The following is a 12,647-nucleotide window of genomic DNA, read 5'->3' as shown; positions in this document are numbered from 1 at the left end:
GCACTTTAGATACATTATCTTACTCCGTTTTCACATCAACCTGCAGAAGGAAGGATTGTCATCCCCATTTCACAGACTTGTGATGGTGGTTGGGGGGCATAGTGGGAGGAGGAGTTGGGCAGTAAATTCAATGACAGTTTCTACTCTAGAGCTGTAGGTTGAGTAATCCTGACTATGATCTTATTTATTAAAGTATCATCACAATGAAACCATAAAATGTGTATATATAAGTGTATGTTTATATATAAAAACATACATATATATACATACACATACGTCTGTCTGTCTCTCTCTCTGTCTGTCTTTCTCTCTCCTCCCCAGCCCTTTCTCTTTCTATCTCTCTCTCTGTCTCCTGGCACACTGCCCCTCTATTTCTTCTACCAAGCTCACTACCTTTCTGTATCTGTTTTCCTCATCTTTTTTTTTTTCTCCCTCTTCCTCGGCTTCTCTTCATTCTCCACTTCCTCCTTTCTCCTCCTCTTCTGTGACCAGAAGCTTACATGGTCCTTTGGCCTGCAGTTACCTGTTTAGACTCCCAGGAAGGTAGGCTGTCACTGGCCCTTGTTTCTGCAGAGAAACAACTTATTTAAATCTCCAGCCAGATTCTGTTTCCTTCCATGGGCCAGGGCGATGGACGGAGGCAGTTATGGCCTGTGTGCTTCCATTAGGGCCCTGCCAGCCCCGGGGAATTGGCGGCCCCAGTGGGGCTGGTTAATTATGGTGTGGTACAGCAATGGTAAGAGGCCCACAGCAGCCAGGCTGGGCTGTGGAACCCCAGAGGCTGAGCATCAGGACTCACCAGTGGCCTAGGTCTAGCACATTCCAGCTGGCTCTTGTTTGGCTTGTTCCCTTCTGTGGGGCCTTACACCTTCAGATCCATGTCCTGCCCTGTCTGGGGGACGTCCTGCCCATGTTTGGGCACTCACAATCTTCAAGTGCTTTTCTTAGAGCCAGGTGTTTGAGCTCTGGAGCGGGGTTGCCTGGCTTCAGCTCCTGGCCCTGCCATGTGCTAGCTGGGTGACCTTGGGCAAGGATTTACTCCGTGCTTCAGTTTTCTCATCTGTTAAATGAGGACAAAAATGAGACCAACCTCCTAGAGTTAGTTGCTGTGAAGGTCAGATAACATGATACAGGAAAAGTGTGTAGCGTCCCGGGCACTCAGTGAGAGCTCAGGCAGTGGAAACTGTTTTTTGGCATCAGTAGACCACTTTGCTCAGCCTTCCCCGGAAGCCTGAAAGGTAGAAATTAAGTCTATTTTATGGCGGAGGAAACGGAGGCTCAGTCACATGAAATGACACAGGTGAAGGGTTAGGGGAGCCAGGACGGGAGTTAAAGGATTTAGATTCTAAGCGCCATGCTCCTTCCGCTGTCCTTTGCTGGGTACCTTCTGGCCACCCCCAGCCTTTTCCCCCTGAGACTGGGATCGCCACACTTTCCTTTGAACTTCTGTTCCTGTCTGCTCAGTACAGAGTTTGAAATTCCACAGGCTTTGGGAGTGGATTGGGCATGTCCAAGTTCACAGTCCCAATGAGGAGGCGGTCATGGGGGAGCCTGGCCTGGCACTTGGGGACCTAATGTCGTGTCCCAGTTCTGTTACTAATGTTTTATGTTACCTCAAGACACTCTTCCCTTCTCTATGCCTCAATTTCCCTATATAGAAAATCACGTAAGTAATTCTCCTTCAAGATATCCGTTTATCCTGCAAAAATACTAAAGTGCTCGCAGGAGTGTTTATTGCAATATTGCCTGTAATAGTGAAAAATTGGAAACCATCCAATTATCTTTTAAACTGTCGTAGCAAATGAAGGTAATGAAGGGGAACTCTATGTACTGACATGAAAATATGAGAAAACATGGAGAGACATGTTGTGGGATATCAAAAGCCAGTGACAGAATTTTCTACTCAGCATATTCCTATTTACCTCAATTAAATCATCCTGAAACTCTTCATATGTGTGTATGGACATGTAAGCAAATGCATTAAAAACAGTCTAGCAGGTTACACACCAGACTCTTATTAATAGTTACTTTTGGGGAAAAGAAACGGATGGGAGTGGCAGATAATGGTGGGAAGACCTGCTGGATTTCAGAAAAATCAATTGATTTCTGCTGTTTCACTTCAGTCTCTTTTCGACCTAGGAACCTATTTTGTTGAAGTTGTTTTCTATGTCATACACAGGGTTTTCGCTTTTACTTTACGTATTTTGGCATAACTTTTATTTTTATGATATCGCGTTAATATATTATTTGTTCAATTTGTCTGTTTTGGTAACAAAACAAGGAGAGGTCATGTCTAAGGGTCCTCTCAGCTTTGACCACACCCTACCGTTGATGGTCCAGGGCTTCCTAGTGGGAATGAGTACACACGTACATCTTAGGCCCTCCCTGCCTGAGTCAGGGAGGGTCTCCGGGCCAAGCTGGCCTTGATGGACTGCCTCAGGGCTTGGGGGAGGAGTCACAGGGACTTGAAAGGATAAGGAAACTCCTCTCAAGCTTTCACGCCCTGGCCCTTCACGTCTGAAGGATCCAGAACTGGTTCTGGCCAGTTGAGCCCCAGTGGCCTCCCAGATCACAGTCTGAGGTGTCAGACAGATTTATTTATCTTCCCGGGTCTCCAGCAGTTCCTTCTGCTTGTAATTCACAGCGGGAGCTCCGGGAGAAAAAAAATGCCTGAAGAGAAACTCTGAACAGAGCTGAAGCTCTGTCGGCCAGTGTGACCAGTTATCAGGTCACTGGGAAAACCTGCTGGATTTCAGAAAAATCAATTCATTTCTGCTCTGTTTTCACTTTTGTCTCTTTTTGACCAAAGAACTGGTTTTGTCGAAGTTGTTTTCGATGTGATAGAGCTTAAAAGAGCTTCCAGGGAACTGGGTCACTGACTCTCTCTGGAAGTATCTTGAATACTCTGTGAAATTATTTTCTAATAACACCCCAAATTAATAAAATGGGGAAACTCCAGCCCTATATTTTATTTCACCCAGTTCTCAGAGCGTGTTTACATTTGTCTCGAGGATAATTTTCTTCCTTGTAGGATGTACGGCTGTGTAAAGGTCCTTTAAAGGACAGAGGGGTAGAAGAACCGAAAATAATGGTATTTGGCAATCCATATGTCAGAGGAGGAGGAAACCGGTGAAAGTTTTGAAAGCTGTAGCCAAGTGCAACTTCACGGTCCCACCTGCTTCACAACTTGGCGAGCCTCTCTGAGTCTAGAGTTTTCTGTTTGCCTCTTTCTTTCTTACCACCTTTGCCTTCCTTCTGCACCCCTCCCACTTTTTTCTCTTGCATTTGTCTTTTTTCTTGTGTTTTCTTTTCTGAATTTAAAGGCAGAGGAAGTGGAGAGTTCATATTTTCGTCCTTTCAGTCATATAGACATTAGGTTTTTTTTTTTTTTTTTGAGAGATGAGGCAATCAGGAACTCTGTTGTCTCTGGGAATGTTAAAGTTTTAATTCTGATTTTTGGATTTTCATTAACTTAATGATTGTACATTAACCGTATTACAGAAATATAAGCAAGAGGAAATGCACTGGGCGATCTGGCCTTTCCTCCTTTAGTGACCCAAATAAGTGGCTCTCTTTTCCTTTCAGAATGTTCGAAGGTGTACGACAAAGACGTGACTGGGCCTGGAATTGAGAAATTTGGCGTTGAAGCCTCGATCAGCCATTTACTCTGGGTAAGTCGCCCTCTCTGGGGCTAAAATTCCTCACCTGTAGGATGAAATCGCTAAAGCTACTTTGCAGGTTTGTGAGGATCAAGTAAAAAATGTGTGAAAATGTATGATTTATCTTTGCGGCTTCATGAATATGAGTTAATTTTCTTTCCAGGCCCTCTGTGCCTCTCTCATTCTATCTGGGACATGTGGACCCATGTTGGGCTCTGGCGATTTGTGGGATTGTGGGCAGGGGTCAGGACAAATAAAAACGACTAAAAACCAGACTGTCCTGCAAAACTCAGTTTAAACGTCACCTCTTTCAGGAAGCCCTCCTTAACTTCTCACATCCCAAGCTGGGTCGGGTGGGCTTTCTTTGCCCCCACAACACTCTGTCCTTAGCCTGGTTCACTTTTCTGCGTCTGTCATGGGAAATATCTTGTTCATCTCAGTATCCCCAGGGTAGAGCAGAGCCCACTGGAAGCCCAGAGGAAGCATGGAGTAAGCCTTTATTAAGCCTGGAATTTTGTTGAACACTTTATATCTTTTCATGCCCTATCTCATTTTGACCTCATAACTGTAATAGGTGGCCACTATTATTATTCTTGTTTTATAGACAAGGAAACTGAGTCTCATAGGGATTAAGTACCTTACTCAAGATCATACATCTGGCAATTGGCAGAGACAGTTTTTGAATCCAGGCGATCTACCTCCTGAGCTCATGTGTGCCACCACTATCTCCTATAGCAAAGAAAATGAAAGAATAAATACATTAAAAAATAAACCAATGAGCCACGTGGCCTTGTAGGGACCACTGAGGGCTTAGTGATATAATTAACTTCGGTTTGAACTTGGTCATAGTGAAATTATAGCAGCCTGAGAGACCGAATCCTTGATACTTCCTTCCCCTCTAATAAGAGATTTGAATAGTCTGAAATCCCTTACCTGTCTAAATAAATACAAATATGAAGAAATAAATAATACAATAGCTTCTTTCTCCTTGCAATTGAGACTTTGCAGTCATAATTCTGCCCCAAAGCAGTGAACTCAGGGAGGTGGAGAAGGAGGGTGAAGTGGCTTCTTAAACAGTCCAAAATAAATTTCCCAGGATAATTACCAACCAGAGTAAATCTCATAAATTTGATTTAATTGGCACCAGGCAAATGAAATAGGGAAGGAAAACATCCTTCTCCTTAAAGTCATTGGGGATGTCTCAGACGCAAAAGCTGGGAGCGTCAAGATAACTTAGAAGCCAGCAGCAGCCACTGGACAAAGTTCTCCTTAAGTGTAGAGGAAGGAAGAGCCTCCATTTACTGGGCTTCTTACATGTGTCAGACACTGTACCGGAAGCTTACATATATTGTCTAATGCAATTTGTATGACAAACTCGAGAGGCAGATATGATTGGCTGTTGCATCTGTTAGCTATTGCAATGTTACAAACCATCCCATAATTCTGTGTCTTAAAACAGCAGTTTATTATCAGTTACATGTCTGTGGATTGGCTAGAGCTTGACTTGTTCAAGCTGAACTTGGCTGGGATAGCTTTGCTTCTCATTGAAAGTCTATGGATTGGCTGGTATAACTCTGATCTCTATTCTCTATCCTCTTTCTGCTATCAGTCAGCTAGCCAAAGTATGTTAATCTCATATTGATGGTACTTCCATTCATATGTCATTGACCAAAAAGTCTCATGACCAATATGAAAGAAAGGGCAGGGAAGTATACTCAACCCATGATGAGGCAATGGCCAGGGTATAAATGCAAGAAAGGGCATTGAATTGAGGACAGTGATTCAGTAATACGAGTATTATTACCTTTGGTGTATAGATGGGGAATCTGAGTTCAGAGAGGTTGAATAAACCGCCCCTATCAGACAGCTAGGAAGATGTGAAGGTAAGATTCAAATCAACACTATTGGTCACCAGAGGCCGGACTTTTCCTCCTGATTCTGATTCTTAAAAAGAGTTCTATGAATCCTACCTTCAGGAAACCATCGAAATACTCCTTGACACCGATCTATGTACTCCTGTGTCCTAGAATTCATCTCTCAGATGGGTGAGGAGTTGACAAAATTTAAGAATCCTATACCTATTTAGATCCCCCACCCTTTCCACCTCACTCAAACCTTGGTCTTTTCTGGGTTCATTGCATGGAAAACCAAGGTCAACTACCATCTCTGCTGCTTCTGTCCTCACTCTACTGACCTCCCACTGACAGATCCCATTAAGCAAGGCTCCCCCTGGATCTCATCCTTTACCGGATGATGATGCCTCCCTGAGGCCCCTTCCAGGCACTACTGTGGGTACAGGAGTTGCCCAGCATCCTGAATCAACTCACCGTGAACCTGGTTTAGTGAATCCTGCTGTAGACAATCAAAGACTCATGTTCAACTGGCCTTGTTTAATTCAGGATGCTACTTTTCCGACTTCCTGCCTCAAGTGCACTTGGGAATGTGAACTACATGGGGAACTGTTAGTAACTGTAAGCCAACTCTCAGGCCTTAAAACATTCTGCTATTTGCCATGTCTAAAGCAAGGGATTGGTGTGGCAATTCACAAAACCTCACAAGGGAATTCGGTAAGGTTTTTGTTTGGTGCTTTGCAGTCTGTAAGCCCCTTTCACACGCACCATCTGCTCTGCAGTATTGAGGCAGAATTATTGCGCTCGTTGTACGGATGATGAAACCAAGCCTCAGAAGGCGTTTCCTATTCCATGGTCATAGAAGGACACTGAAGGCGGATACAAGGATGTGGACTTCTGAATTATTCAGCTTTCCTCTTCCATTTGTCCTCTAGACAAATAGGTTTTGATTAATTTATTTGCAATTCTTCAGGGGCACAGGGAGGAAAACACATGGTAACGTACCTGAAATGATTGCAATCACGCATGTGCGTGTTTGGCGATGGCCAGATAGGTTAGTAAACAAGGAGAGATCATGGAAGACAAACAGTATCAACATTGGGCTTCACCATTCATTGATCCAACAAATAGATATCAAGTGCCTAATTTGTGCTACGTACTCTGATTGGCAGGGCGATATGAGAGTAAATAGAAGAGCTATCTCTGTTCAGTCTAGAAAGGAAGATAGTTATTAGAGAAGTAAATAAGCAGCGAAGCTCATAATTACACATTTTGATGAATGCTATTGAATCAGCAAGTGAATAAAATGTGAAGATGGAAACATGGGGATAAAGAGAAGGTCTTATTTTAGGTAAGGTGATTAGAAAAGAATTCTCTGAAAATATGACATTTTAAGGTGAGACCTGAAGGCTGAAAAGTCACCTGGGCAAGGGGGTAAGATCGGGTGTTCCAAGCAGAGAAAATGGCATGTGCAAAGGGCCTGTGGTCAGGGAGAGCTTGGCATGTTGGCGGAACTGAAGAGGTGCTCGCGTGGTTGAAGGGAAGTGAGCGCGTGGGGGAATTATGGGAGGTGAGATAATGAAGGTAAGCGGAAGCCAGACCATGCTGGGCCTAAGAGATTATAAGGAGTTGTCCTTCTCTGTATTATTGGCTACTTGGCAGAGAGTCTATGCAACACTGGTGGCCAGGACTGGTTGTCCCAGATTGGATACCCAAGAAGAAGACCCTGAGATAAGAAAGTGGGTGTTCATTGTCTGAGTGGTGGTCCCAGGCAGCACCAGCACATGAGAGAGGGGGAAAGGGAAGAAAAGAACCAAGAAAGGCAAGATGTGGAGCAGGTTAGTGCCGTGGGCCACTGGGGCTCCATCCTTCAGGAAGCTTCTGGGAGAGAGTGTCCAGCGGTCCTCAGTTATTTTAACTGGGCGAAGGAGGTGGGGTGTTTATCTGCCAGCGCCATCGGCCACTGGTCGGAGGCTGCTCTGGGGGTGGGAGACATGAACCTCAGTTCCAGCCTGTCTGGAGGGCCGGGCAGGCAGCATCTCAGGTGTTTCCGTCGGGTGACTTCGGCTTTTTGTGCATGGGAATGGGCAGTGCCAAGGGGCTAGTCGGGGGCACTTACAATGTCTGCTACAGTGGGCATCTGATGTCCCTTCTATAAGCCAGGTATGTGTGCTGACGATAGAGAAACAAGGACAAAGGGAGGAGAAGACACCTAAAATGTTGGCAGAAAGGAGAAGGGAGGTCCACCCTTTGGGGGATACCCTCCCCAGAGATGGTGCTGGGGAGCAGCTGGCCCAGGGGCTTGCTCGAGGCTGGATGAGGAGCAGGCCAAATCCCTGAGCTCCTGCTCCCGCCCTCGTGGGGGTGGCTGCTGCTTCTCAGCTTTCCTTCTGGGGGTGTTCATCAGAGGCCTCTCCTCTACCGGCTGAGGAGAGAGCCCCAGCTCCGTTCCCTTTCAGCAATGAGACAGACCTCTCTTCTCAAGCTCAGCCCTAATACACTGTGATCCCTCCGGCATCTCGTGCCATGGGTGTCCCGCATCTGGCCCTTGCGCCTCCATCCTCCACCCCAGCCCCCTGGCACACACACCCTTTGCCTCTTAGCCTTAGCCACAGTCCAAGCCTGTGACAGAACTCACATTCTAAAGGATGCTGGAAATGCCTTCAGAAGCACGGCCCAAATAAGAATTTGTGTTCTCCACAGAGTCGTAGGTGATTAATGAGGAAAATAGATATTCCTCCCTTATTTCTATAGGTAACAAAACCAACATTACCGAACTTGTTTTGGTAGCTGGTGAAAGGCTAGCTAATAAATGATCTCATTCGCTCCTCGCAACAAGCCAGGGAGGCAAGTAACGCTGTTAGTCCCACTTAGCGGATGAAAGAGCTGAGGTTCGGGAAGCATTAAGCGCTTTGCCTCCGATCTCGCAGGCACTGAAGAGAAGAGACGCTCGGGGAGTGCTTTTCTGCTGGCGGCAGAGTCTTAGGGACACCTTTACATTTTTCTCAGTGAAATAACAACCGATTCACCATAGTACTGTTTATTATAGGGTTATAGGAAGTGACCTATATGAACAGTGATAGGGACCCAAAGGCCGTGGAGCCAGTAATCTGAGGACTGAGGTCTGTGAGTGAACATAGGTGGGTGAATATAAAGAGAGCAGCTTACACGGTTGTACAATAGGTCAGGGTCGGCAAACTTCTGTAAAGGGACAGGTCGTAAATATTTCAGACTTTGCAGGCCTGTACCGTCCTGGTCATAACTCCTGAATTCTGTTATTGGAGTGGGAAAGCGGCCACAGGCAATTTGTAAATGAAAGGATGTGGCTGTGTTCAAATAAAGCTTTATTTACAAAATCAGGCAGAGGGCATATTTGGCCTCCGGGAGGTGGTTCCTGCTGATCTCTGTTGTGAAGACATCAGAGAGACTGTATTACTATTTCCGTCACTAGGTGGTGTCCCTCCACTAGTGAGGTGAACAGGAGGCTGGGTGGGGACTTGGGGAAGGAATGGATTATGGCAGGAATTACTGTACTGTAGGAGAGGCGACTTGAGAAGAATCTTATTATAATTCATACGACAAAAAGCAGGCAGGTGCACATGCAGAAACACACACACACACGCACGCACGCACACACACACACACACTGTACTGTGTTCCAGACACAGTTCAAGGCAATGGTATGCTGGTCAATATTTTTCTTTGAAAAAAAGAAAAACAAAAATACCCTAAACCAACCCTTCCACCCATCATACATGGCATTTGTTGATTTCCGTAGTGACATTCTTAATTCACAAGCTATAAACTTGCCATCAAACTGTTTTCAAAGCTCCAAATGTTCAATAACGGAGTCTTGTAAACCAATACAAGCCAGCTTCAGCACAGTGCTGGCTCAAGGTCTTTCGTTCTGTTTCCACATTCACCTGGAGAGGTAGGTGATAAATAGTAATGCTAACGACTAACATTTGTCGAGCAATGACAACATGCAGATATTCTGCGAGGGGTTTTACATATTATTAGTCCTCACAACTCTATGGGTACAACCATCAGCCCACTTTGCAGATGCACAAATTGAGGCATTAGAGAAACTCTATGACTGGCTCAAGGTGATGTCACCAGGATTCAGCTCCTGCAGCTCCCAAGGTCAAGCACTCAGCCGCACTGTGCTGCGTCACCTCTGCTGTGGTTGGGCAGGGTGTGTTTAAATATTGGTTTTACAGTTAAGGAAACAGTTTTTAAAAAGTGACTCACCTATTAGATAGCTAGCTGCTGGTCCCATTAGGATTAGAACCCAGTTCTTTTTGGGATCAGTGTCTATGTTTTATCCAAGTGCTAAGGAGTTAGAGAGTTAGCTGAGTTTAGCCAGTTATTCCCAGACAAGATGAATTCGAGGAGGGATTTGAAGGAGAAGAGGCCAGGTGGACAGAGGAGAAGAAGACATATATTCCTACTGAGACAGATGCGTGCCCCAAGGGAAGGTGTAGAAAGAAGCAGAAGTACAAAGCCTCTGAAGGGCTGTGAGTAGGTTTGGTTGGTTGGGTCATAAAAGGTGAGCTGGAAATGATGGGAGAAATGGGAAAGCCCAGGTAGAAAGGGGTCTGGTTTTGAGTTGCTAAATTATAGGGAGACACGTACTGATCCTTCAACAGAACAAGTTTGGAGAGCTGGAGGTAAGGAGGCTGGTGGGGAGTGGAGCTCAGAGCTGACCACTGGGGACGCACTAAGGGATGAAGGCAAAAATCTGGTCTGGAAGAAAGTGACGGTGATACTGCTAGAGCTCTGATTCCAGCCGGGCTGCTTCCGCGTGGGAGGTGGGATTCCCAGGTTCCTTAGGAGACTGCATGTAAAGGAAAGGGCATCAGACTGGAAATAAGAAAAGTGGGTTCTAGCTTCAGCTCTGTCCACTACCAGCTGCATGGCCTTGGGCGATTTCACCAACTTCTCTGAGCTCCTGTTTGCTCATCTTTAAAATGAAGTAATGGTTGTTAAGACATCTAGCCCAGCGCCCGACACACAGTGGGGGCTCCAGCGATCTGGCTCACTCAAACATTCCCAAACAGGGATGTCCTTGGAAAGATGGCCAGCAGTGTTACCAGTGTCTTCCTAACAAACCCACACAGAAGGATTGCCGGTCCACATGTGGCTGGTCCTGTTCCACTGAGCTCTTTTCAGTGAGGGTTGACGAATTATGAGTAGACATGAAACCAGGTTTTACCTTGCAAGCGTTGAGCATGGTTAGAAGAGACGTAAGACATAATATTAGTTACGTATGCACACTTTTCATGTGAGGGAGAAAAACTCCTGAGCATAAACATTGGAGAAGCTGACCTCACACCTGTGTGCCAGTTATTCTGCTGCAAGTTGGGAGCCCTGGCATGTTTGTGGGACAGCAAAGTTCTAAGTAGCCTGCTTTCCCTTAACTGTCCATTACAGTGAGATCATCTAGGACCTCATTTATCCATCAGTCGCTTGGTCAGCAACCTCAGTTATCTTGAATACATCGTAGAACCAAGGAAGAAATAAACGGTACCCTTCCCTCAACCGTCACATCCACACATAGAAACTCATGTGTGTGGCAAAAATAGATATAAAATTCATGGACTCCTAATGGCTCAATCAGCTTACTCACAGAAGAGAACCTCAGTTCTTCATTTGGAGCATTCTTAGTCTCATATTAAATACAATTCTGATGAGAATAGTGATCAGGTTTTCCACCCCAGAGGAGATTAGAAGCAATGAGTTAGAAGGACTAGTGTGTCTAAATTTCCTATAAGCAAATTCTTTGAAAGGAAGAAGAAAGATTTGCTGATTACTTAATAGTGGAGGGAAAGGGTGACAAGGCAATTTCAGAAGTGAAATATTTGGAGCCATTTGGTGTGAGAGCAAACAGTTCTCCACACTTTATTGGATATGAGGGTATCGCTGTATCTGAGCTTAGTCATTCATGCTCATAGCAAGTGCATCCGAGTCACGTGGAAGAATTTAAATGGTGCTTAAAAAGGCAGGGTATTGGTCCATTCATTTCAGAAAGATTTCTCTCGAACATGACTTTTTTTAGCTTTCCTTAAAAGGAGTACATCCTGTCATATGGAAATTTTATATGTATGGAAAAATTTCTCTCCTGCTAGGGTCAGATGACTGGGGCATTGCGGTAGCATCTTCAGATCCTTCTGATTAGCTGTAAAGGTGACAACCCTCGGTGTAAAGCAGGCTTCTTCTTTTTTTTTTTTTTTTTTAAATCTGCTCTGAAATACTCTCTCCTTGTTCCTCAGTTGTGGGATTTGATGAGAAAATTCATTGCCACCTTCTGTTCCCTCTTTATGAATTTGTGCACTTTGATTAAGCCCCCTTTGATGCTACCTCTTCACAAATCGAGGCGGTGTGATTCTTAAAATCTGTGCTTTCCCACTGGACAGCCCATCCCGTCATCTAGCCACTCCGTGCCATCTGCGATGCCTCAGCACTGACCAGTGCTCATGTTCTCTCTGATGACTTCTCTGAGGCACCAGCATTTATTTGCCCAAGCAAATTAATGTCTCATTCTTCTCTGCTACATGTCTGTTCTCATCCATATGTATATCTTTCTATATCTATATCTATGTCTATATCTATATCTATATCATCTATATCTATATCTCTATATCTATCTATATATCTATATCTATACCTATATCATCTATATCTATATCTATATCTCTATATCTATCTATATATCTATATCTATATCTATATCTATATCTATATCTATATCTATATCTATACCTATATCATCTATATCTATATCTATATCATCTATATCTATATCTCTATATCTACATCTATATCTATATCTATATCTATATCATCTATATCTATATCTATATATCTATCTACCTATATCTATCTATCTATCTATATGTGTGTATATATATATTTTTTTGTTGTTGTTCATGATCTTCCTTTAAGAGAAAGAAAGCTCTTCAAAGGGAAGTACTGGGTTTTATGCAGGTCTGTGCCTCTGGAACCAGAAGGGCGTCTGTGGCCACCATGTATTTGTACCATTCCCTGCCAGAGAACCTGTTGCAGGGTGACTGGCAGCCTCCGTGCTGTGCCTCCACGTTCTCCCCGCACTCAGGCTAAGCTCCCCTGGAGTGCTTCT

General features: G+C 44.5%; 1 long non-coding RNA gene across 6 annotated transcripts in view; it reads left to right on the top strand.

Annotated features, from left to right (window-relative positions):
• LOC107516291 overlaps positions 1-12,647 on the top strand; it is a 292,205-nt gene that overhangs the window by 222,692 nt on the left and 56,866 nt on the right. For all 6 annotated transcript variants that reach the window (XR_004953605.1, XR_004953603.1, XR_004953601.1 and 3 more), the window contains exon 5: positions 3,586-3,671. This is a non-coding gene — a long non-coding RNA (uncharacterized LOC107516291). The remainder of the gene's footprint in view (positions 1-3,585; positions 3,672-12,647) is intronic.

The sequence above is a fragment of the Rousettus aegyptiacus genome, unplaced genomic scaffold, assembly GCF_014176215.1.
Source record: "Rousettus aegyptiacus isolate mRouAeg1 unplaced genomic scaffold, mRouAeg1.p scaffold_m13_p_12, whole genome shotgun sequence".
Taxonomy (NCBI): Eukaryota; Metazoa; Chordata; class Mammalia; order Chiroptera; family Pteropodidae; genus Rousettus; species Rousettus aegyptiacus.
Note: the sequence above shows the minus strand (reverse complement) of the source record. Positions and strands in the feature narration are given on the sequence as shown.